Source organism: Dermacentor variabilis, chromosome 2 (assembly GCF_050947875.1).
Source record: "Dermacentor variabilis isolate Ectoservices chromosome 2, ASM5094787v1, whole genome shotgun sequence".
In the NCBI taxonomy this organism is placed as follows: Eukaryota; Metazoa; Arthropoda; class Arachnida; order Ixodida; family Ixodidae; genus Dermacentor; species Dermacentor variabilis.
The window spans coordinates 34,387,856-34,411,763 of record NC_134569.1 but is presented as its reverse complement, the minus strand read 5'-3'; the positions used below and the strand labels follow the sequence as shown (position 1 = coordinate 34,411,763).

At 45.1% G+C, this 23,908-nt stretch overlaps 1 long non-coding RNA gene across 1 annotated transcript; it reads right to left on the bottom strand.

Annotated features, from left to right (window-relative positions):
- Positions 1-467: 467 nt before the first annotated feature.
- Positions 468-4,283, bottom strand: LOC142571624 (uncharacterized). Its single transcript, XR_012825915.1, has 3 exons — positions 4,226-4,283; positions 3,092-3,172; positions 468-837 (listed from the first exon to the last, which is right to left on the bottom strand). It is a non-coding gene; the product is annotated as an uncharacterized LOC142571624 (long non-coding RNA).
- Positions 4,284-23,908: the final 19,625 nt, after the last annotated feature.

The following is a 23,908-nucleotide window of genomic DNA, read 5'->3' as shown; positions in this document are numbered from 1 at the left end:
AAGTCGCTGCTCACTGTGGCCAGTGATGCAACAGCAGTGTCTGTGTGATTTTCATCACACTTCCGTCCTATGCCATTCTTACCAGAGTTGGCGGCACATAGATACCCAAATTTCGATAGTGTTGCTTTCTCAGGTGGTTGCTTTTGATTTGCTCAATATCAGTTGGCACTTCAGCTGCATCAAACTTCTTTTTTACCTCTTCAACAACAACATCAACAACAATCTTATGACACCTGTGTTGTCCCTCTAGTTGCCTACAAAGACCAGTCAATCTAGCAACAACACTGACAGTCTCTACTATCTTGTAATGGGAGAGAGGTGTGTCCCACCATGTGTTCCACATTGTTGTCACTATGTGGGCTGGCTGGGGAGGCAACAACTGTAATATGTTTGCATTTGCATATATTAAAGTGATGCTTGTACTGTGTTATAACACCTAACTTAGTCATGCACTTGCTGCACAATAACACTGGCTCACATCACAGTCGTGGTGAAAAGCTTTTGTATGTTGAGCAAATATCACAGTCGTGGTGAAAAGCTTTTGTATGTTGAGCAAATGAGTTGTATCCACTACAAAAAAAGTCAGTGATAGCACACATGTTGCTCTACCAGGCCTGGTGTGGTTCCCTCTGACACTGCTGCTGATGCTGACGCGCTGCTGCTTGCCTCGTACACTGTTGCAGCTGCAGTAGACATGGCAGTCTCTGTATCTATTGCTGCCGTGTCATCTGTCATGGTAACTTCCAAGTGGTATCCGGCTCACTTCTGCAACAGAGATGTTGTTTGCCCCTTGAGGGCTCTCATGATCAGGGCCAATAATTTCGTAGGCATTGTCTCCTGCATCGAAGAACCAATAAGAACAGCATGAATTAATTAACATAGCTCTAAAAAGTACGGACATCAAGACTTAACCACAAGCTTTGCACATAAGTGACCGGGCTTAATGAATAATACTTGCAGGAGGAGTTACACAATTGTTTGTTTATATTACAGTAAAGCCTCATCAGAAGATATTCAAGAGGCACGGGAAACATGTCTCTCGAAACCAAAAATTTTAGGACACTGAGGAGCCAGACTAGATCACTTTATTATGCATCATCACTAAAGCATGTTTTGATATATCTGAAGGAATAAATCCTCAGGGTGGCTTAAAGGGCCCCTAAACCACTTCTCGACATTTTTTGAACATTTCAAGTAAACACGCGTATCGAAATCAGAATGCCGTCACGATCGACGAAGCCAAATGCCAGAGTGCGTAGCACTGCCGGAGCACCACAATATGAAGAAAATGACCCCGTGCGCCTCTCTGGATCTATCCTGCACCCCCCAGTTTGTCCTGACGTCACCAGGCTGTCTCTGATGATGTCACCAGTTTCCGGTGCTGTCGATTGGTCGAACGAAAGTGTACGACTGCCGGCAAGGCCTGCAAGCAAATACACACACTCCTTCTTCCTCGTCGCGTTGCGCGCGATGCCATTGTGGGCAGCCAATGGGGGCAAAGAACAGAAACTCCAACAGAAGGGTCTCCCTATGAGGCTCTTCAACACGAGTCACCATACAGTTCCGTTGTATTAGCGCCACTCCTCGCAGGACGACGGGCCAGCGCGGCAGCAACAGAGCTCGTTGGTGTTGGCCTGTCCCGTAACATTTGGAGGTGTACTAGGCAAGGAAAAGACGACACTGTCCATATGGCGTGTACCAGATGAAAGAGTAAAATGAGTGGGGACTACTTTTCGATAATCAAACACGTAGCTCCACTATTACTGCACCGTTTCGAAAAATTCTCGTGGCTACCTGTTCATTGCCTTATTGTGTAGAACTGCAACACCGCAACTAAATTTCAACCTCGGTGGTTTAGAGGCCCTTTAAAGAAGACATTCACAGCTTTTTAGTGACTGTAGATTGTGTTAGCTTCCTTCCCAACTTCTGGAATTTGAACACTTCACTTTGCAAGCCTTGTTGCTCGCAGTACCTGTGAGGTGCTCTTAGACGCTCGTCAGCTTCAACTGCCGACACTTTCTGCCCTGCACTGTCCTCGTTGCTCTCCTTTTCTGGTTCATGCTAAAAGAGACATGCGCGATTGACTTGTGTAAGGATTGCGTGATCTTTACGCCCTTCGGAGCACACAAGGTGCACAAAGTGAATGTGTCTGGGTTGTGTGCCTTCGAAGTAGTGAATACTTAAAAAGTCATCCTTAGTAACAAAGGTGTCTCTTGTATACAGTATTGTTAACGTGGCAAACATCGGAAAACCAACCAAACCATTTTCAGATGTCTCTTACAACCAAGTGCATCTTGTAATGAGATTCTACTGTACTGAATATTTTTCAACTATGGATCATCTGCATGTACATATAGTCACAAAGACATGTTGTGTGGAATGGCGAATCGGGAAACAGTTCGTACTCTTACTTTTTGTCCCTAACATAAGCAGCTAACAATATGATAAAAAAGCAGGCAATGAGGCTAGAATGGAACATAATCCTTCAGCTCTAAACAGTTTTTTGGGCCCACATCATTCCCTCATATGACATAAGGAAACAACTTGATTGCAGTAATGGCTGCATGTGATCTGAGTTGATTGAAACAAACTATACGTAAGGTTGTCCTGCTGGTGATCCTGGCTGCGCGATGCTTCTCATGCTTTTTGGCACGATTCCTTTTTTTCCACTCCACTTTTTTTTCAGATTTTCTCCCCTTTCCCTTCCCCCTTGTGTAAAATAGCACACTTGAAGTATGAAATCTGTTTAACTAACGTGTGTATCAAACCTGTTAACATGTGTGCTTCTCTGTGGTCTGTGTTGTATTTTTGCACTGCACAATTCAATCCAAGATGAAAGATGGAACGTCCCTGCCTTTAGTTTAATTGTGTGTGTGTGTGTGTGTCTCATGTTTTGAAATATATGTACATTCAGGAGTGCCTGCATCTGCTCCAGTGACGAAAAGGAGAGCCTGTTTATGTACCATAGTAAAAAATTCAAAGGTTTTCGCTGTGCCTATTACATCCCTTATCATATGGATCTGTCACAATACAGAGTAGCAGTGGTCCATAATACTAGCCCATCCCAACATAATTATAAATTAACACATACCGACATGCTGCGAAACAGCTGTTGCAAAGCCGCCGGTGAAGGCAATTTCCGCAGCACTGCAGTGGTACAGCCGAGTTTCACCTGTATAGTGACAAATCCATATGCGTGTTAGCAACTCAGTAGTTGCTGATGGTTTCATAAGCTTTACACTACACAATAAAGTAATCTAGACAACTTTAATGGAACAAATGCACATAATTAGGACACCACTTAAACACTAACATGATTAATTGCCCCCAATCTCTCACTCACTAAGGGATAATACTACGGAAACATCGGTGGAGAGCTCAGATTAACACAGCCCATAAAGGACAAGCGTTCTTTGAGGAAAACAGCTATAACAGCGGTTAGTTTTCTTGATCATTTTATGTGGTAGCTTTGATTTAAATGTCATGCAGTACTATAAAATACGAAGTGCTGCATTTCTAGCAGCAGAAGGCATCGTCAGGCTCATGGCACAACAGATTTTTGCACTGTTTGTCAGTGAGCCGACACATACAAAGAAAACCGAATTCACACATACATATACAGTGTCAAGTGCACTTCTCCTTCTGAAAACGCAGCCACCAGTTCCAATGTTGCTGAAAGGAAAGGTAATATAAAGTGCGAGACTGCATGGAACTGCCACTTATGACTGTAAATGTATGGTCTGCTGATTGCAGAGGTAGTCACATGCTATTTCTAGTCTCTTTTAGCAGCATTACTAAAGAATAAATTAAAATCTATTCATAAGTCACGAATTTCATTTATCCACAGTTTGGCTATATAACTTGTGAGAAAAAGACATGTTTACCTGGAATAGCAACCTTTTTTCCTGCTGCAAAACTTTCCTTCGAATTAATGAAATAACTTTACAGTGTCATAATGCGTTTCTCGCAACTACTTGCCGGCAGTGGCGAGTTAGTGTTTATATCCGACTCATTGGGCGACAATACTGCCAAACACAAATGCTTCACGAACACGAGAACACGTCCCTCGCAGAGAATAGCAACCATATATGCCTCTGTGAGACATGATCGCACCTTTGTGGTCAAAATGTACATTAGAACGACATCACCATCTCATTAAAAAAAAGCCTCCATACAAGGCAGCCGCCAACTGCATAATGTTAAATTGCAACTGATGTCCACTTACTGGTGGCCTGTGTTTGAGTCACTTTTGGCAGTTGACTGGGTGCTGAGAAATGCACGTCGTGGGTTGTCCCTGCAAAACATACAGGGTTATGTCAAATGTTGAAAATATATATATGCCGGCATTTCACCAGTCGCAAAACAAACGAGTAAACTAATAAACAACTGTAATGTAAACAGAGTACACATCATAAGATAGGCTCTCAACTGTTAATGCATTATGCAAAAAACCTAATGCATAGGAAAGACTATATGTATACACACGAAGCTGACACACAATTTAATTCGCTCTAGGTTTTTCCGTGCAGTATATTCAAATTATTATGTCTCGTGGTTAGAGCAAAATTAGTGTAAATTACGAACTAAATTATCTACCCTGGAAACTTTTCTTCAATATGCACCTGTGCGCGCTTCGAACGAGTAGCGTTGTAAAATTTACGTACATGGCATTTAACATAGTTGCTGAACACGGATTTCCTTTGCCCTGTGTCGTGTACAGTGAGCTACATATATCTGCCCCCCCCCCTTTTTTGTACTAGCCATACTGCGTGCCATTGCACCTATACGCACGTCAATAAACCTCACGACACAGAAATAAAAAAAGCGCCAATCACCCATGCCTGCATGTTGTAGTGGGCCTAACCTAACCAAGCATGGGCTGTGGCTTTTTATAGTAAACACAGGCACCGTGCTCATTGCAAGTATGCATCATGTCGCTAAGCAAATATGCAATTTCATTGTACCACTATTTTTTTATCACATGGATATATCTGTTGAGAGGCAAGACAAAAAGCAGTCACTTCTCAGAACTAATCAGCTTTCTTAAAACACATTTTTAACTTTTCAATGACGCTTGCTGCTATGTGTTTGTCTCCAGAGAGCATACTTGATTTGACTTTCCAATCAGAGACATTACATAAATATACCATGTTAAGATGACTGCCTGGAACACGTGAGAATTTTCATCTTCGTGTAACATACTGTATCTTGATTTTGTTGACATTTGGTCAAATGGTACACCCAATATACCCACATACTAGTTTTCTTGTCCAAATAACATGCCAATGTATTTTGATTTTTTGGCATTGGCTCCTCTGCACTACGTGAAGTCGCGCTGCACTGGCTCTTTCACATCCTCGTGTCCTTGCAGCTGCCTTCTTGCGTTATATAAAGCGGGTGCCTGAAAAATATCGTATGCAAAAGTCAACACAAGGGCATGGTGCAAAACAACATCAAGACAGTCAACGCCATGGCAATAAAAAAGTCTTAGCTCTTAGTCTTCCTAGTGAAATGCATGCAAAACATCCAAATGACTGCAACAGTCAACTGCTAAACTAACTTCAATTTTTAGATTTAAGCAAAAAACAAATAAACCACAGTTCATTCTTGTTTTTCATGAATGTTAGAATACTCCTGCTAATGAATAGAATATTGGTCATTTTCAGACGTCATAGGTCTGTCATGAGTCTGGTGTATTGCAAACACCACTTGTGACACATCCTAAGCACGTGCCCAGTGTGCCCTCCCCCCCGCACCATCCCTGGTTGTGCCACTGCTGAAGCCATAATTTCAGGATTATAGCTGCAAACATGATGCTCAGTAGGGATGAAAATATCGTCCTTCAGCTCAATGGATATATGGATGTGCCTATAAAAAAGGGCAACAAGGCTTGTTATGGCAAGCTTACCCACATTTCAATACTAACAAGTTCACTGCGGCCTGCATCTAAACTTACTAAAAGGCATGAACTTATTTTCATGCATGAGGTGCGCAGTGGAGTTCATTTTTGACAGACCCGACTACTGCTGCAGTTTGAAATCTAGCATTTTAGATTCTTGTAGGCATGTAAAAGTTGCAGTTAAACCGCAGTTATTAGTTTATTACACCAACCTATTGTTCTGTGTACGACAGACTGGTAACACGGAATTAAAGCAACATTTTGATTTGATATTTTATTTCTCTGCTAAAAATATTCAAGCGATAAACACATCTTGATCTGCCATGCTATAGCAAAATGCACACATTACGCTTGTAACCCCCAGAGGAAGGCTGATTTAGCTGTTCATATGACATAACTCTGACACGCCAACTCATATTAGCAAATGCACAGGCATGTCCAAAACAATAAGCGTATGCAAAGCGCCCCTGCAATTGTAATTCCACACAGCAGCCGTTATATTCGATGCCGATGCGTAACTAGCTGCTCGACAATTCACCGAGTTCGTTGACATAAGCATCCTTTCAGTTTCGCACCGTGCACGAAAACCGCAACAGGAGACAAAACCAGACCTATAATCACACCATTTCAACACGAGCAAAAACAGTTCAGTCTTAGGGATAAACACTGTGAGAGCGATTTAGTGCGCGACGGCGACGAGCGACGGCTTCGAGCGACAAAACGGGCCGTCGCTTGAACAGATGGCTCGGTTCTGGAAATCTAGAAATCGTCGCTCGTCGCCCAGAAGTGCTATGAGCGACTAGCCAATAGCGCGAAGCCGGAACTGGATGTACATACATCGCTCAAATACGACCGATTGTCGCGCGGAACGAGCAAATGATTCAATTTTTATACGTGCAAGGATAAGGACGTACTGCAAGACCTCCGGAAATATTTTATGCTACGTTTTATAGTAAAACCCATCAACGTAAATTACTAAAGCACGCGTCACGCGTGACTGCAGCCCTCATGCCGGCAACACCGGGGAGGCGTCGCTCAAAATCGTCGCTCGCACGGAGAACGACTTGTAGGCAACGAGCGAACGCGACAGCCATCTCCGTCGCGTCGCTTGTAGCTGCCGCGCGCAAGATCGCTTATATGGGGTTTATACTTTTTTCAGCATAAAACATGGATTCCTCATGCGTTTTCAGTAAGTTCAAGATAACGCGCCCAACTGACCTCTTGCAGCATGCAGCTGAATGCCTGCGGCAAAGTTTCTAACTAGCACTGGTGCTGCACCTAACTTGAGTGGTCGCAGATTCCCCCTGCGCGAGACACCGTCAAGCGCGCGGTTTATTTATTAAAAAAAAAAGCATGCTGCCAGCAAAATGACGCCTTCTGTTATGTGATTCCTTAGTTCAACAGCGTTCTGTACACAGTAGACTGCCAAACTGAATAAATTCAAACACACAAAACGCACGCTAATCACGCTCCGCATAGGGTCGGAATCACGGGCTGGTGAACTAACCATTTTAAGCGTCCTCTCGCCTGGCGTCTCGTTGAACATACCATAGTTCTGGCAGCGTTTGCGATTTTTAAAGCTCTTACGAACAACGGCAAAGTGATAAAATCACATGCAGTTATCGCGACGACTGGCTTTTTCGATTGACATCGAGAGACAGCGCGTACGCCTAGTCCTTTGTCAATTGCGTCGGCTAAGCGCAGCGACGACTTCCTGGCGATAGCATGACATATACGGAGAATGTGCACCTAAGTTAGAATTCACTTACCGTGGAGGATTTGTTGTTATATCCAAGGCATGACGAACGACTGTCGTGTTTTCGTGGCGACGCGAGATGGCTGAAACACGATCTCCCTCGGCTGGCCTTTGCTCGCTGGACGGTTCACCTTTCTCTGGTGCTGTGTTGTTCCGCGATATTGAGCGCGCGCGCGCGCGGTGGAGCCACTCCGAGTGAAAAAGTAGAGCGCTCGCTACGCGTTCCTTTGAACTGCGGCGGCCTGTTCTCTTAGAAGCCAAACGATGTGTTCTTTGCTCAGCGTGCATGAATGATACATTGCCATGTTCGGGGCCAGCCACCTACAGTTGAAGCAGAAGATTACGCTACGTTTTGTTTTCTATTGCCGCAAGAGTCTCTCTTTTCTATTGTCGCAAGAGTCTTTTCACTCTCTCTCTCTCTGAAGGGGAGAGTGAAAAGCACATTTCACTCTCTCCTTGCTGACAGAGTGAACAATGCATTTCACTCTCGTCGACATTTTGCGAGAGTAAAACGACGCTTTGAAGAGTGAACCGGCAGCTTCACTCCTGCGATACCCTTCCTAGTTTTTAGAGTGTATAGGTGCTAAGCAGATCAGGGATGAGCTCAGACTGACATGTGTGAGCGTGCCAGCGATAAGACGGCAGCTCCACGAAGCTGGCATTCATAGCAGGGTTGCGTCCCAAAAGAAGGTGCTGGAAAAATCGCACAGAAGGGCTCGCCTTGAGTTTGCTTCCGCATGCGAGTCAGGGAGTAACGATAATTGGCGCGCGGTTCTTTTCACCGATGAGGCGTCATTTTGCACCCTGTAGAGTATTCATCGAACAGTCTAGCGGCCTGAAAGGTGTCGGTAATTTGGGAAAAATTGCATTAGGTGCTGCTATCTTGATTAAATCGGTTTTCTTGCGTTATGCCCACAAAGCCAGATATGAAATTTTGGCTTTCTATTTACTAGTACGATATAAATTTAAGCTGTATTGCTTTCCTTGCTCAAGTAACAGTGGTGCGTTGCCAATTGCCTTGTCCCTCGAATTGCCTCTTGTTTTGTCTGTGTCTGTAAAGTGATAGTTATTTACTTTATGCACCCTTACCCGCCTGTCAACGTGCCGCTCTAGTAATTTGTTTGCAAAATTACGCCCGGCTTATTCACATGGCATAAGCCGCAATCTGCATAAGAAAGAGCGTGATTTGATTACTTAGAATATAGCAACATAGTCACCTCGCTTTACACTGTAAAATCTTTGAAGGCGTTCACCTCGGACTATAGGCAACACCCAGGCTACACGGAAAGCACGTGAAGTGCAGCCGATAGTGCCACATTGAATTCGCTTCATTAGTGTGAACATAACAGCCTCATTTACTCCGCTCGTTGCCGACAGGATTCTATTATATTGTACGAACGATACATGTGGAATATTCGTTCTAGTGGCCGCACATTTGTCCAGTTGTGAAGTGCCATCAGCTATGCAGGCCTCAGACCATTTCATCGTGTAAGCCAAATGACGTCCGATGACTACGTCGACATCTTGCAAGATACCCTGACGCCTTACGTGCTGAAAGGACCACTTTTCGATGGCTTTTTTTTTACTTCAGCAAGATGGGGCATCGGTGCACTCAGCCAGGCGCGTCAAATAGTTGGTGTTAGGCATCTCAACTTTTGAGTGGCCGGCACGAAGCCCAGACCTGAACGTAGCAGAAAATGTTCGGGGACATGGCGAGACAAAAATTTGAGCAGAATGGTGGGCTTAACGATAGCCACAGCTGACCAATTCTGGGCAGCTATTCAAGAAGAGCGCATTCGACGGCTGCCCGATGATGTCAATTCGCTCTACGAGTCCCTCCCTCGAAGGATGGCGTTTGTTATTCAACGGCGAGGTTGTCTATTGGGCTCGTGCACTTCAGTGGTGCACGTATATATTCATTCTTTAGTTTCGCTTCATCAGATTGAGTTAACGTGTTAATTTATTTTTATTGATTTATTTTCATGAGAGACCTATTAAATCCTGTGGGTCAAAGCCATTTGAAACACGGTATCATGTATGTCTTTCATTTCATTTGTAACTTTCATTTGTTGAAATAGCCGCCGAATAATTTTTTAATACAGGAAATTGATGCTCGTTTGAAATAATGCCGCGCTAAAACAAATCTTAACCTAAGGTCAAAGCTAGGCTTCCAAAATCAGTAGCTCTGAAGCATCCATAAGCTTTCAAAAATCATCTTACTCCAATAAGATCTTTGAAATCATTGAATTAATTTTGGAAAGTGCCGAAGAATATAAAATTATGTGTAATGCTCAGCCTCTCTGTGCACCATAACACATCTCTTTGTTATTCGAAATGTCGTATTATAGCACATCGGAAGAAGATAAATTTAATGTATACAATAATTAACCTATCTGAAAAGTTGCAACGCTCAGTATCCCAAAATTATGTTCCCAAATTAGTGGTGTAATTTGGAGCTCCGTACAATGCACTATCATTCGCTTTATGAGTGTCCACAGAGGCCGCTATTTCTAAAGAAACTACATTTTTTAGTGATAACCACTGCTCGTTACAGTTATGGATCTTCATTTCATTTTAGTTCACTAAACCGTGTCATATTTGGTATGGTAAAGGCCAGATAAACAATTTCAGCCTGTTCATGTGCGTTCCCTAAGGTTAAGCTTCCTTTTACTTTCTTTCTCTGTTTCTTTATTAGAACATAAACATATTAGAACATATTTTAGAACATACATACTGTTTCTGGAGTTTCATTGGCAATTCTGTACGCTTCTTGAAATGTCTTGTCAAGTTGCTATGCTCTTTTGGTATGGTCTAAAGCAAAAAAATGTATAAAACACTGCCAATCTTTCAACTTCAATCAGATACGAATGTATTAGGGGAACCGCATTTCATTTTCGCTCTCTTATCAGCAGCGGCGGCCGCTGCACACGCCGAAGCAGGCAAAGGAAAAGCGCAGACTCCGTTCACCATCACTCATGACAAAAGCTACAGGCTGATAACGCAAATAGACGCGAGCAGCCATACCGCATGCAGGTTCTTTGGCACACGAATCCAACATATCTCCAACCTAGCAGCTGCTGAGAAGCGACGCTCGTGCAGCCGTCCGCAGCCTGCTCGAATGCTCCAGTCAAGTCTGATTCCGACTGTACTGGAGCGTTAACGCACAGCGATAACTCGAACTGTGGTTCCACATGCTTAGCTTCCCTGCGGTTTCTGCTCGGTTGTTTGAAGTCTAGATGCAGCAGCTCCATGTCTATTTAAAAATCATACAAGACAAAAAGCAAGCCTTGCGTATGCTTTTGGTACTGGGAGCACGTGACCGGTGAGAACATCCCGTGATTAACTGACAAGCGATATTTTATAGCACACCGTCAATACTTGCTTCCTTATAACGCTAAAGGTAGCATAAAAATATCAAATTTCTTATTTGTATAGCGTGACAATCAGAGTACTTCACGCACTTTCTTGTATCTGTATGTATGTATGTATGTATGTATGTATGTATGTATGTATGTATGTATGTATGTATGTATGTATGTATGTATGTATGTATGTATGTATGTATGTATGTATGTATGTATGTATGTATGTATGTATGTATGTATGTATGTATGTATGTATGTATGTATGTATGTATGTATGTATGTATGTATGTGGGTTTATGTCAAACCGTTTTCCTGCCTACCTGGGTCTCTGGGTATACCGTGGTCTGATTTGTAGCGCATTGAGCTGCTGTGCTGAACTAAAGAGGTTCGATACCAACCATCTAACCAACTTGGGCCATTGTTGTTCCGATGGTTGGTATCGACCAACACTGTCCAAATTGACCAATACTGACCAACTTGGGTCAGTGTACACACGTGCAGCTCTTGAACGAACCTTTTTCACGTCGACATGGATCACCATGGACGCAGGACTGGGTACCATTATTCATTTGGCGATTTCTAGCACTGTGTGATGCCAACATGCCCAGGAAGTCATACAATGCGATTCTCTTGTCTTGGACAATCGCCCAAATGTTAAGGGTGATCCTGGGATTCTTCCATGGAGGAAGAGTCCGTGAGGATGTATGCAGGCCTGTCTACGCACTCCCATGTCTTTATCGCCAGAACTACTGCAGCCGCCTCTGCTGTGCTGGTGCAGGATATGCGAACCGAAGCTGTTGTCATGGTTCTTTGGTTTCGGGAGGGTCCCGAAGCAGCCACAATTACGCGTCTCCTAATGTCCCGTGCTGAGTCCATGTATATTGTGTCGGTGTTACTGCCGAATCGTTCTTCTAATTGTTGGGCTCGGGATTTACGCCTGTCTTCCTAACACTTTGCGTTCATTTTGGGGGATGTGGGGGATTTTCAGTTTTTCTCGTATTTCCCTCAGTACGTCTACTAGTTCACTGCTGCAGTATTGTCGGTTGATAGGTATGACAGCTCTTCGAGGATCCTCCTTCCAGCCTCTGACATATTTAGGCATCCTCGATGTGCGACCATTATCATTGCTTTGTGTTATTTAAAGGTGTTGTACACCCCGATAGCCTCGAGTCTCTCCGTGGATGTCCCCAGCAGTAGACCAAGGGTCTTAAGCTTAAGCAAGGTCTTAAGGCTGTAGGTAATTTTGCTCGTTGCAAAATCTTCACCTAGTCTTATTGTGTATTATTATTCTGGTCACTTGTTTTACCGAAGTCTTTAGAGCTTTTACGGTGTGGTCTGCCCTTTTGTTAAGTTGTATCCACAAGGTTAAAATACACAACGCTAAAGCTGCGCCACTAATTTCAGTGGGTATGTGCCGCTCTTCAATGAACCTCTCGCCAACTTGCGTCACTGAGTATGTACCACTGAATTTGCGCCCAAACGAGGGAAGAATTCTCAGCGTTCGCAAGCACCGGTGCGCCACACTTCTCGTCAAGGATGCCATGCATGGACTTCTCGACAGTGCCATCAGATGCCGCAATGTGTCCAGAAACGAGCGCGAGAGAGGAACGCGGTTCCGCCATGATGCGTTTCACAACGTTAGCACGTACCGGTGCGCAATGCATTTCGTAGGACACGCGCAGGCTTAGCTGCGGTGGCGCTAGATGGCGCCGAGTGTTTTTAGGGAAGCGTGTAAGAGGAATCCCGCTGAAGTGCGCGCCTCATACATAACAGTGGTAATACGTTGTATAGCTACAGTGATTCAATGATAACGCTTTACCATTGCCGGTCATCGTGAGATGCGTTCGGGTGGATTTATTTAAATTACGCCTAAACTACAAAAAAAAGAGAAATAAAAAAGTGATCAGTGCGCCTTGTTGTATTCTGCTACCCAATAAGCCCTGGCAAAAGAGCAAGCCACTTCAAGATCAGTCAGAAAGATTAAGAAAGACGCACCACACATGAATTTTGAATGGCTTTCAGAATTGCTGAATGCATTCCAAATCATTTTATACTTCCAAATTTACCTACGTCATTCTCAACATTATTCCTCGCTTTTCACCACACATTAGTTGTGTTTCCACCATTAAATATATGGTTGTGATTCTCCAGCACCGTATTGCATTTCTTGCGCAGAAATAAGCAGGACTCGCGTCTAGATTTTACTCTTCGTATTCATGAAATAGTTTTACATGGTTATATTTAGGTATCATTAGGAATATGACAGCAATTTTATGATTGAACTTAAACAAAAAAAAAGATATTCTTAAAATGAGGAAATGTGCCTCGCCATCAAGCGGAGAGAACAGAATATGAGCCAACGCCCCGAACACCAGGAATTGCGACAACATGATGTAAATTACCTTGATGCTCGCGTCCAAGCTCCCGCATAAGTGAAGCGTCCGCGCACCGTACGCCTCCGTCCAAGGCGGAGTCCCCGCGCAAGAATACGATACCGTCACAGTACACTCTGCATGTTGTGTTGTCGGTTTCTACGTCTATAAAGAAGTTGTTCCTGACTCGTGCATTTGACATATCTGAGAACTAGAAATTTTTTGACGTCAGCGGTAACCCAAACCGCGACTGAGGTTAAGTTTGCTCGCTTGCAGGGGAACAAAACGACAACAGTTACTCAGCAGCGCAGAGTGGCGTTCAAGTGAAGACCAATCTTGAACATTGCCTATGTAAGCATTCCTGAGGTTACATATGTCTGGGGTTGCTAGGCCACGTAGAAGGTACACTGCAATAAAGACGCTTAACGCAGTCATTGCCTCGGGGCTGCGGAGTCTGTTTTCTTTTGTATTTAGAGAGCCATACGTGAGCATACAGAGCAGATGTGCTGATGACCTGCTCTGGTATTGGACACCTATGCGTTGCAGTTACGTAGCATCTCTGACTATACAGAAGATATGGCAATGGCGGGTTGTACTTAAGGGATGTGAAGTTTTATCTTGACCATTTCTTTAGAGCGCAGCTCTTAGGCGCCCGTTCCGGCAGCGAGCGCCCGCGTTCCCGGCGCAACTAGGCGAATGAGGACAACGAAAAATGAGAGCGAACGTGGCGCGCAGTGGGAGATGGAGAAAGCTGTGAGAGAGAAGGGTCCAGAGGAGAAAAACGGAGACGAGGGTGCAGCGGAACCATGAGGAGGAAAGCGAAGGAGGGGTGGGGAAAACGTGAGGAGAAAAGTGTAGTGCCGCGCACGAGGAGCTTTGTGGCGACCGCTACGACATGGCGCCAGAGCAGTGCGCGTCGTCTGGGTCTGTCGCGGTGGATTCTGTGAATCGCACCCATGCGTCAGCCACGCGCTGGGCTCACGAGCTCCACTCTTAAACAAATGCACACCCTTCGGGGTGTAGATTTGCCACCTAACAGTAATCGTCATCTATTGTGCTTGCGTTTCCTTTCTCGAAAATGCTGCCCTCGCTACTTTCCTGTCGTGGATACTCTGCCATGCTGATAACGTCCATGCCGTTCGTGACTTGGATGTGCCGGGATCGCAGCGTTAAAGGAAGGAAATGCCGACAAGACAGATGGCGATTATTGTTGTGTGGCAAGATACGACCCAAAAGGTGTAATTTTGCTTAACAGGGTGACTCCCACGATCTCCAGATTAGCGAGGCAGTCGGGCCACACTTCGCTCCATTTGTAACATGCCGCACGAGACTGGTTGTACACGCCAGCCAATACGACGCGAAAGGAAAACATGTATAGAGATGCGCTCAGATTTCGCATCAGGGACCGTCGTAATCGTCGGTGAATATTTTTAAGCTTTTTTTGCTCTTGTTATATCATTTGTTTTTATTTATCACACATCTTGTTCTATGACATTTATTTTGTTTTTGTTAGATAAGCAGCTCCTCAGTAGCCTAATTTATAAGGCTCTCCTCATTTTATACTAACAGCAACAAATTCTGCTACCGTGCAACTCCATTCTGCAGTTGCACGGTAGCATTCTGCAACTGCGAATCCGTGCTTGGATTCTCATCTCCGGTAAATTTTAAGAATGACCACCCTTTCATGCTCCTTACCGTGAAGTACATTGTACTGCTTGAGTTCGGTTGGTGTCCTCTATGCATAGTTAGTAGGAGCGTAAATTTTTAAACAAGCCTGAATGCCTTTTTTTTTTGTTGCATTTCCTTCGTCTGTCCTTCTTGTTTGGTGCAAAGCAAATTGTTGCGGCAAAGTTGTGGTGCGGCCGTCATTTCATATGTATTTTCGGCTCGCAGTGGCTTTAACGCCATTTCCACCCCTCCCTCTCTCTATCTTATCTTTATATTGCTTCTTTTCCATCTCTCAGAGTAGGGTAGCCGACCAGACGCATTTCTGGGTAACATCCCTGCCTTCTCTCTTTATTTTCTCCTCCTATTCCTCCTCCAGCAGTGAATTTGTGTATTATTGACCTTCACCGGTGAATAAAGGTAAACGAACAACTGAAATATCCTTGCATAATATTGCGACAACTCAAAAGACTTGAGATAGTCAATAATGGTCCCCGATGAGGCTTATTCTGTGACGTATACCCTCCACACTTTCAGTTACGAGTATTTACCGCGTCATACACAGTGAGCGTAGATGTTTATACGTGAGCCACCATTGTGTGTAAGCTGCTATCGCAGATCTTTTACTAACAGGGTTATTCAAACGGTCTTTAGACCCATCTAAGCAAGTGTAACCGGTGCTTTTTTTTTTAGTGGAAGCAGACTTGCTCAATATCACCTGTGGCAGACAGTGCAATTGTAGCGCTGGCAGCCGCATTCGCACATTCTTGACATCCCTTCCGGTGAAGCGCGTACAAAATGGGAAATCTGATGGCTTTTAGACGCGCCTTTTTGTTCGTTAAACAAACACATTACACTTATAAAGGAAGGATCTGGTAACTTCAGTCGTTCCTATACCACACAATTCATTCCTTAGCGTAACTCATTAAAAGAACTGATAAATGTGAATGGAGTATACATGTTCACCGCCCCCATTTGGCGAGCAGGCCAAGCAGGTTACAAGGAATATAAGTGCGCCGATTATTGTTGGCACTAAATCAAACATGGAACGGTTCGTCGTCTATAGACACTAAACAAGTGTTATGTTTGGCTATCCGATAGTCGCGCACTTTATTTTGGCTGTCCATGTGGAAATTTGCAAGTGTATCCGAGCTTTGTAAACGCCCGGTAGTTTTACGTGGAACTCTCTGCTGTGGCATAGTAATCTGAAAACAGCGGATTACGCCGCCTTTCGGAAATGTAAAAGGCGTTGCTTGCGCATGTATGGTCGTCGTAAGTGCAAATACGTCACGGCTTCATGCTCATTTGTAGCCAGTACGTGACCAGTAGCAGAAACTTTGGTTCTGAGCTCCGCGTGCCGCAATAGCCCGCATCGCTGTGTGACCGTGCGGTCAGCGGCCCGTTTAATGTGATGGCTTAAGTGCATGCTTATGCAAGTCGTGTGCTGTGCATCACATCATCGAAAACAAAAATCATATCATGCTGTTTCATGATGTTTGTTCTATTGAGCTGTTCAGGTAGCCAGTTCTACTATTTACACTGTGTACGCTCAGTTTTGTGAGAGCTGAAAGGCTGGCATGTCGGCCTTCTGGATCCACCAATGCTGAGACCCACCTGTGAAGTTCTGCAGATTTCCGGGCAAACGGCAAAGGACAGACAAGCGTAGAACTGTCGGCCGAGTCAAAATTTATATTTATCCTTTTTGTGTCTTCTTTTTATCCGTAATGCGTCGCAAATCCAGTGTCCCTCACGTGCGCAGCGAGAACGGCATTGTAAGCTTCGTACAACTTGGTACATAAAGTGCACCCCACTCACTCAACTTGTTCCTCTTACAGGATGAAGCACACTGTAGGCCGAGCTGTTGGAATACACCCAGTCTCTGTTGCGTCTGCATTGCGGTCTTTTCTTAACACCGCATGTGTGATAGCGTCAATTTGCGGCAATGGAAAGTATAAGGTCAAGGGCACTTTATGTGAAGTATATTGGTGGTACTGTGGGGGTGACCGCGGATGTCTTGTCAGAACGACAGAAACAGCAGAATAAGCTACTGAGAGCGCGCGCACTTTAGTTTAAGTTTCTCATTAGGCACTTTGTTAGGTTGCCATACGCCTCTGCATGTTCCTGCAGAATTAGTCGTATAGAACTTCAACTCACCCGTATCTGGCGGAACAGCGTAAATAGTAATATTCCCCCTTTATTTACATTGCTAATTAAAGCACACTACAGGGCATGTTTCTGCTTTCTAACTCACATAAAAAACTCTGCCTAATGACTTGCGATGCACTATGCCTACAGTTCATAATGTCACGAAGGCAAAGAACAGAACGGTTTCGGATCTACAGAAACAAGCATGAATACGTTAAAAGCCAGGAAAATTTCGTCGTGTCGCCAGGCGCCCATTTGAACAGCCTGCTCAGTGGTTGCGACAGCCACACCGGCACCGGTTTGGGAAGGCGAAATTGGAAGATGTTTGTCTTCATTTACAAGTCGGAGGCAGCGAGCGTTCGAGGCGACTGCGGCAAAACTAGATTGGGTGCGACCGCAGCCTCATGCGTCGAGCCACCTCAATGAGATCAAACAAGGAAGGATTGGCCACGCGGCGCCTTTATTTTGGTGCACGACACGAGAAAATAGGGCAGGAAACTGAAAGAAGACTCAACGAGTCAGTGCAGAATGCGCGCTCCTACAGGGTTATTACGAACGTAGGCTGCATTCGGGTCACATCATCAGCAACAGCAACAAGAAATGTGTGCGTATGTGTACTGCGCTGCGACTCTATACACGGAATTGCAATAGGCAATTCCTTGCGGCTCGTATTTCGTGGGACTCTGTGGTTGTCACTGTGCCTAATACTGCGCCTCATTTGCCAGTCGCAGTTGTGGTGACGACCATTAAGTAGTTAGCGTTCGGAAGGTTGTGGTTGTTTAGCCGAAAAACAGGAGAGAAAAGCGTACCGTGCCGTCTGTGAAAGAAAATAACAGACAGATTTCGATCTTTTTTTGTAGATATGGGTCGCGCTCCGCTGTTCAGAAAGAGGCGCTGCGGGATTCCCCGTAGGATCGTTACGCACACTTGAGGAGCTATAAACAACGAAGTTGCATATTTAGCGTACCGGCTGGTTAGAGATAACAATGCCTACTGGGCGATGACATAAAGATGTTCTTTATATATATATATATATATATATATATATAAGGCGTGCGAATCTTTAAGGCCCACATTAGTTAGGAAACACCGTCGGCTTCCATGAACAAAATATCGGCAAGGGTCGTACGTGAGTTCCATAATGGCGGATTTGCCTTTGTAAGATTAAGCGCAATACTGATATGTATTGAGCTGAGAATATTTACCATGCGAGTCTAAATAATACCGGGAAATGAGGCCTCGGGAAAGCACCTGAAGTTCAAATAAAGTGACGGGTGATCTAGGATCTCTAGGGGACCAAAAGGAGCGCGGGGCGATGAGAGCTGGAACAAGGGCGGTCCGTGGGTGTCTAGGCTGTAGGATACTGCGGAGTGTCAGCATACAAGAGCAGTTCGAAGAACCCCCAAACTACGAACCAGTCCCGTTTCCAGCTTTGGTGGAAACCGGACCACCGAAGTATACTAAATAACGACGCCTTAATTTATATTCAGTACTCGGGGAAGTTCTTATTCCCTTCAACACAGTACATTGTGCATACATCACCGTATTACAAGGCTGTGTTTTGGTGAAGTTATTAGGAAACGTGTGTAAAACCCTGTCGTATGGGCAGCTGTACACATGGCAGTGGATCAGCCCGATGAGGATGAATAGAGTAGTCGTGCTACTGGCTTAGAGCTATGCGGTGATCTTCTTACTCCAAACTCGGAAGGCAATAGTAATTGATATGTACGCATTTATTATATATATTCTTGCAACATCGACGTCTTCTCAATTAAAGACGTTTCGAGAAGCAGCTCGTAACCGTAACTTCTTTGAATTTACGGCCCACAGTCTGTCACATTATCATCGCGATATGTAGTTTTCATCATTTCTGTAAACGTTATTACAACATGTGGTACAGATACAAATAATATGCGTAAAATTATTTTGTTTGACCGTTTTGTACAAATAATATGGAGGGAAATAAAATTTTATTCCTTGTGTGGCAAGATACAAGGCAGGGGGATATGTTTCCTGCGTTACCAACGACCCCGCTGACAAGCCGAAGTTCTATAAGGACCAGCTACGGCAGGTTAGCAGGTATAGAATATCAGTACAGCAACACGACTACCTCGAATAAGGAGGGCCGCCCACATCCGAACACCAACAGCTTGGTCCCTGAAATAAAATTTATTCATTTGCTTGTGAGCTTCATTTTCGAAAGCAGTGGCTGTTGTCAGCATAAGGAATTCATTTTTTTTCTTGCTTCTAAACAGTGGGAACCATGTATAAGGATACCTTAAAGTATTATAAAACTGGTGTGCTTATTCGTACCGGGAAGAGCATATACCCTTATCAGTTTGTCGCTGATTATCACAGGCATCATATTTATGGCATTTTTCCCACTGAAGTAGTGACGTAAGTAATCATTTGTGTAAAAGTGAAGAATTTATTTTGATATCTGTGCGTTCGTGTGACAAATTTGGCCAAGAGATAGCGCGTGGTTCTAGTCAATCTGTGTCTTGACTATTCGGCTTGGGCAATGAGCGAAAAGAAAAGAGAAGGACAAAGCAAGACAAAAAAAAATCACTGAGAGCAACGCGTAGAAAGCAACCAACGGCATCAGCGAACCTACTTTTTGCCATGCATTCAACAACGAAGCCCTCACGCGTACTCATCAAATTAGACCTTGACTACTGCCTACGTGGCTTGCTTGCCTCACAAAGACGCTCCTTTGTAGGCCGCCGAGTATTCGCTTTGCCTATTCTTTTCTGCCGCGAATGCGTTTACTTCACATGGTCTGCGCAACGCATTGACCGTCCGTGGCGCATGCCCGTTGCTCGTGCGCCCCCGGTCCTGTCTCCTTCGGCCAGCGCTGCGTGCGTCCAGCCTGTTCAATTACGCGGAAGGGGTTTGTCTTGTGCGCCGCTGCGCTGGCGACTAAATGGACCGCAAATTGGGCGAGCGCGCTGGGACCCGCACTCGCGCCGTTCGCTACTCCCTCCGCTCACCATCTTGTCTTTCGGGCGCCACTTTTCTCCGTCCTTTCCTTTCTTTCGGCTCTATCTGTGGCTCTAGTTTCCGCTGCTTCTGTAGATATCCTTGTTTTCTCGCGCGTAACTTCCTTTCCTTTTCTCTCCTTTCATCCTTATTTTTAGCCAGCGCGAGTCCCTGCCCCGGTGGCAAGAAGTTGCTTGCCCATCGCAGAAAGCGCACGCCGCCAGAAGGCGCTGCATACAGCAAGAAGGAATGGAATGCAAGCAGGAGGGAGACAGAAGCCTACGTAGGCCCGTTGACACTGTAACTAATTAGCGCGCTTTGCTTTCTCGAGCTGGCCGGTGGCGCAAGCCGCTGTCTCGACGACAGTCTCTTGCTCTGGAACTGTAAATAACCGGAGCCTGTATATCTCTTTTCGACCTTTCGGACTCGGTAAGCCGCGGTCGCCGGGCCTCGGGCGGGAAGAAACTGCAGGCGCCGACACAATAGAAGCGCCCAAGCTTGGCTGGCAAGCGAGCCTCGCCACGAGAGGCTAGGGGTAACGCTTCGAAAGCACAATGTCGGAACATGATTGGGAAGCTCGGTAAGAAACAGAATCCGTTTACCGAGGCGCGGGAGGCAGCGGAAGAAACGCGTTCAAGCCGGAAAGCTGCCTCTAGTCTCTTTCGAGCCAAGAGGCCTCTTCTTCCGTCCCGTTGATGCCCCGAGGCGATTGGAAAAGCGTGGGGGTTAATCAGGCCGCGGGGAATTCGCTATGCAGTGCTGACGTGAGTACTTGAAGAACTCTTGTGTGTTCTGCGTGCAAAGGACACTAAGAAGCGAACGTTTAAAGTGATCCTGGCTTTCTGAAGCTCGCCTTGCTTCCGCTGTCGGAGTGGAAAAAAGAAGAAGAAATAAAGAGAGCGAACGAAATACATAGGCGCACACCGCATCAGTGCAGTGATGATCAGTGCGAATGGCGGTGATGCGCTTAGCATCCTTGCGCGTGGTTGGGTAAGCGACAGCATGTGTACGCGCTCACCGACTTGAAATAGGCACAAGTGGGCCTTGAAAGAAGCAACGTGGCGTTAACTCTTCTAGATGGGTAACTTTTTATATGCGAAGCAATGTTGTGGGGCGCTATTACAGAGGGCTCTTATTTGGTTTGTTGTAATGGCTTGTTTTGATTGTGGCCGCGCATATATTATAAGACAGAATTTAGCCACTGTGGAGCGATTGACGGAACCAAGCATCAATGGGCAACAAATGTCATTAGCGTTACTTGCAAACGAAATACGTTTCATGAAGGCATTTCAGGTTTCGCCGAAAAATGGTGACAATGTCTGTGTTTGTTGTCTTGTGCTGAATAAACGGGCCACTTGGTGGAAGTTAACCACTAATTCGCAGAGACGGCTCTACTTGACACGTGGTGTGACCACCACGCATGTAACTACTGGACGTCCTACTTTCATAGTAGAAAGGAGTCAAATTTGTTTTGTACTGGCTAACTTCCTAATATCATATATACGGGCTGATAATCTTAAGACACCCGAATTTTTAGAAATCGCCTGTTGCAGATAACACAACTCTACACCTTCCACTGGTTTATTAGGAGAGGCGTACATTACTAGCGCGAGAAATCTAAAAACATTCTCTACTAACTAAAAAAAATTCACTAATTAACTTCCTAGTTAATGACTCCACCAAACGAAGAGCAATTTACGAATGGAAGACGCTGGGTTTGCAAGATGTATCGAATTCAAGTGAATCTCCAGGGTGACGCCCGTTTCGAGATATACGCCATCAAACTCGTCGTAAAAACGCAGCGTCGGTTCGCTTACTTTTTTAGCAAAACGGTCTTTTATGCACTGAAGCACAAAAATAACTAGAACGCTCATGTATTTCGTCTCATACACTGGGAAGTATCTCGAAACTGGTGTCACCCCAGAGATTATTTCCACTGTATACGTCTTGAGACGTCTTGGCTATAATTTGCAATTTGCAATGTGTGGCGTAAACAAACTAATTGGAAATTAATTAGTGGGTGTTTAATAATTGATTCAATAATTGTCTCGCTTTCTCGTGCTAGTCATGTCCGCCGCTTAGTATAATTACTGCTCTTGAGCTAGGTTATTCAATCTGCCACAAACGGCTGCTAAAACTTCGGGAAAGCCTGATTGTCGTGATTGCCGGCGTTCGCGTTTTTATGTCCCTTCTTGCGCATATATATATATATATATATATATATATATATATATATATATATATATGTCGCCGGTGAAAGAAGGAAAAAACAACGAGAAAAACAACTTTACATGGTTCCTGCGCAGACTGTGTTTCTGGACTACTAGCTACTTCAAGGTGCTACTAGCTACTAGCTAACCTTCAAGGTGGAACCCGCAAGACGACACGTGAGAAATTAAATTACGGATCGCTGGCTAACAACACGCGAAAGAAATGATCCATGAGACATTTCACTCTGTGAAGGTGGATGATGTGAAGGTGGATGTGAAGGTGAAACTGTTTAGCGCACAACACAAGCATGGCACATAATTTTGAACAACGGTACGAAAATATTTATTATCCTGACTTGTGGTCATCGTGACGATATAGGTACGCACACACATTCGCGTATCACCTCTGTTAATAAATGTATCCGTCACGTAATACGATGAATGTCTCACACTCCTTTAAGCAATGGCTCATATCCCCGTAAACTTGACCTGCCCATTACGATGTGAGAAGTCAAATTCTGCGCTGGAATGATGAGCGGCAGTGAAGCCAGCTGTGGGAGACCATGGCGCTCGATCCATTGCTGATGATGATAGCTTGAGCCCCAGGTGTGGCAAGGGTTCAAGGACGCGTTACAGGTCCCCGAGCCTACAGGCGCATATGTCATTCAGCTAGGACCCTTTCTGCACCATCACCAGGATTGTCCACATGACGATAGTTTCTGAACATAGACGCCACGAAATCCCGGATCTTAATAGCTTCGCTGTGAAACTGGTAGAATCATTTGTCTATTCGAGTGATGTACACGTAAGATTTCTTTTATAATCACGGATAATTACGTTCTAAACTAATATTCCAGACTCCGATACGGATTGCGTCAGTGGCTGTCTTTTGACTGACACTTGATACCGAGCACGCCACCGCATGCCGTCACCCCGCACGAAAGCGATTGCGGAAGTGGCCTTAACGGCCGCCGCGTGGCTATGCCCGACCCTCGTGCATGAGCATCCCGACACCAAACGAATGCACAGAGAGGCGAACGGATCGGTGGATCCCGCGTTCGGATTTTGTGTCCGGAATCTCTATAACCCGCTCAAAAAAAGAAGCACCGCAGACAGACTGGAGAGCCTTCCATTTTCATGCCCCACCGTCGTTGCAGCAGCAGCTTCGGGGAAGCAATTACGGATGCTGAGCACAGCAGAGTCGAAAACAGCGTTTCCTGCGACGCGAGCTACACCTGCCCTCGTAATTAACGGGCTGCGTCGCGCAGAGGTCTCACATTCGGGCCAACGAGGAACCCAGGCTGCCGCGGTCGTCGGTTGCCGAGAGGCACACGGGCCATAACAGACAAGCACCGCTTTCAGCTCTCCGAGCGCCATTTCCGCTGACTGCAGCGCGATCGACGCTCTGAAGGTCGCTTTTTTGTTCTCGCTGATGCGGCACACGCACGACCGTGACAGTCAGGGAGTCAGCAACGAGTTTATTTGGAGCTTCAGTGGCATGTGCTTCGCTTACGGAG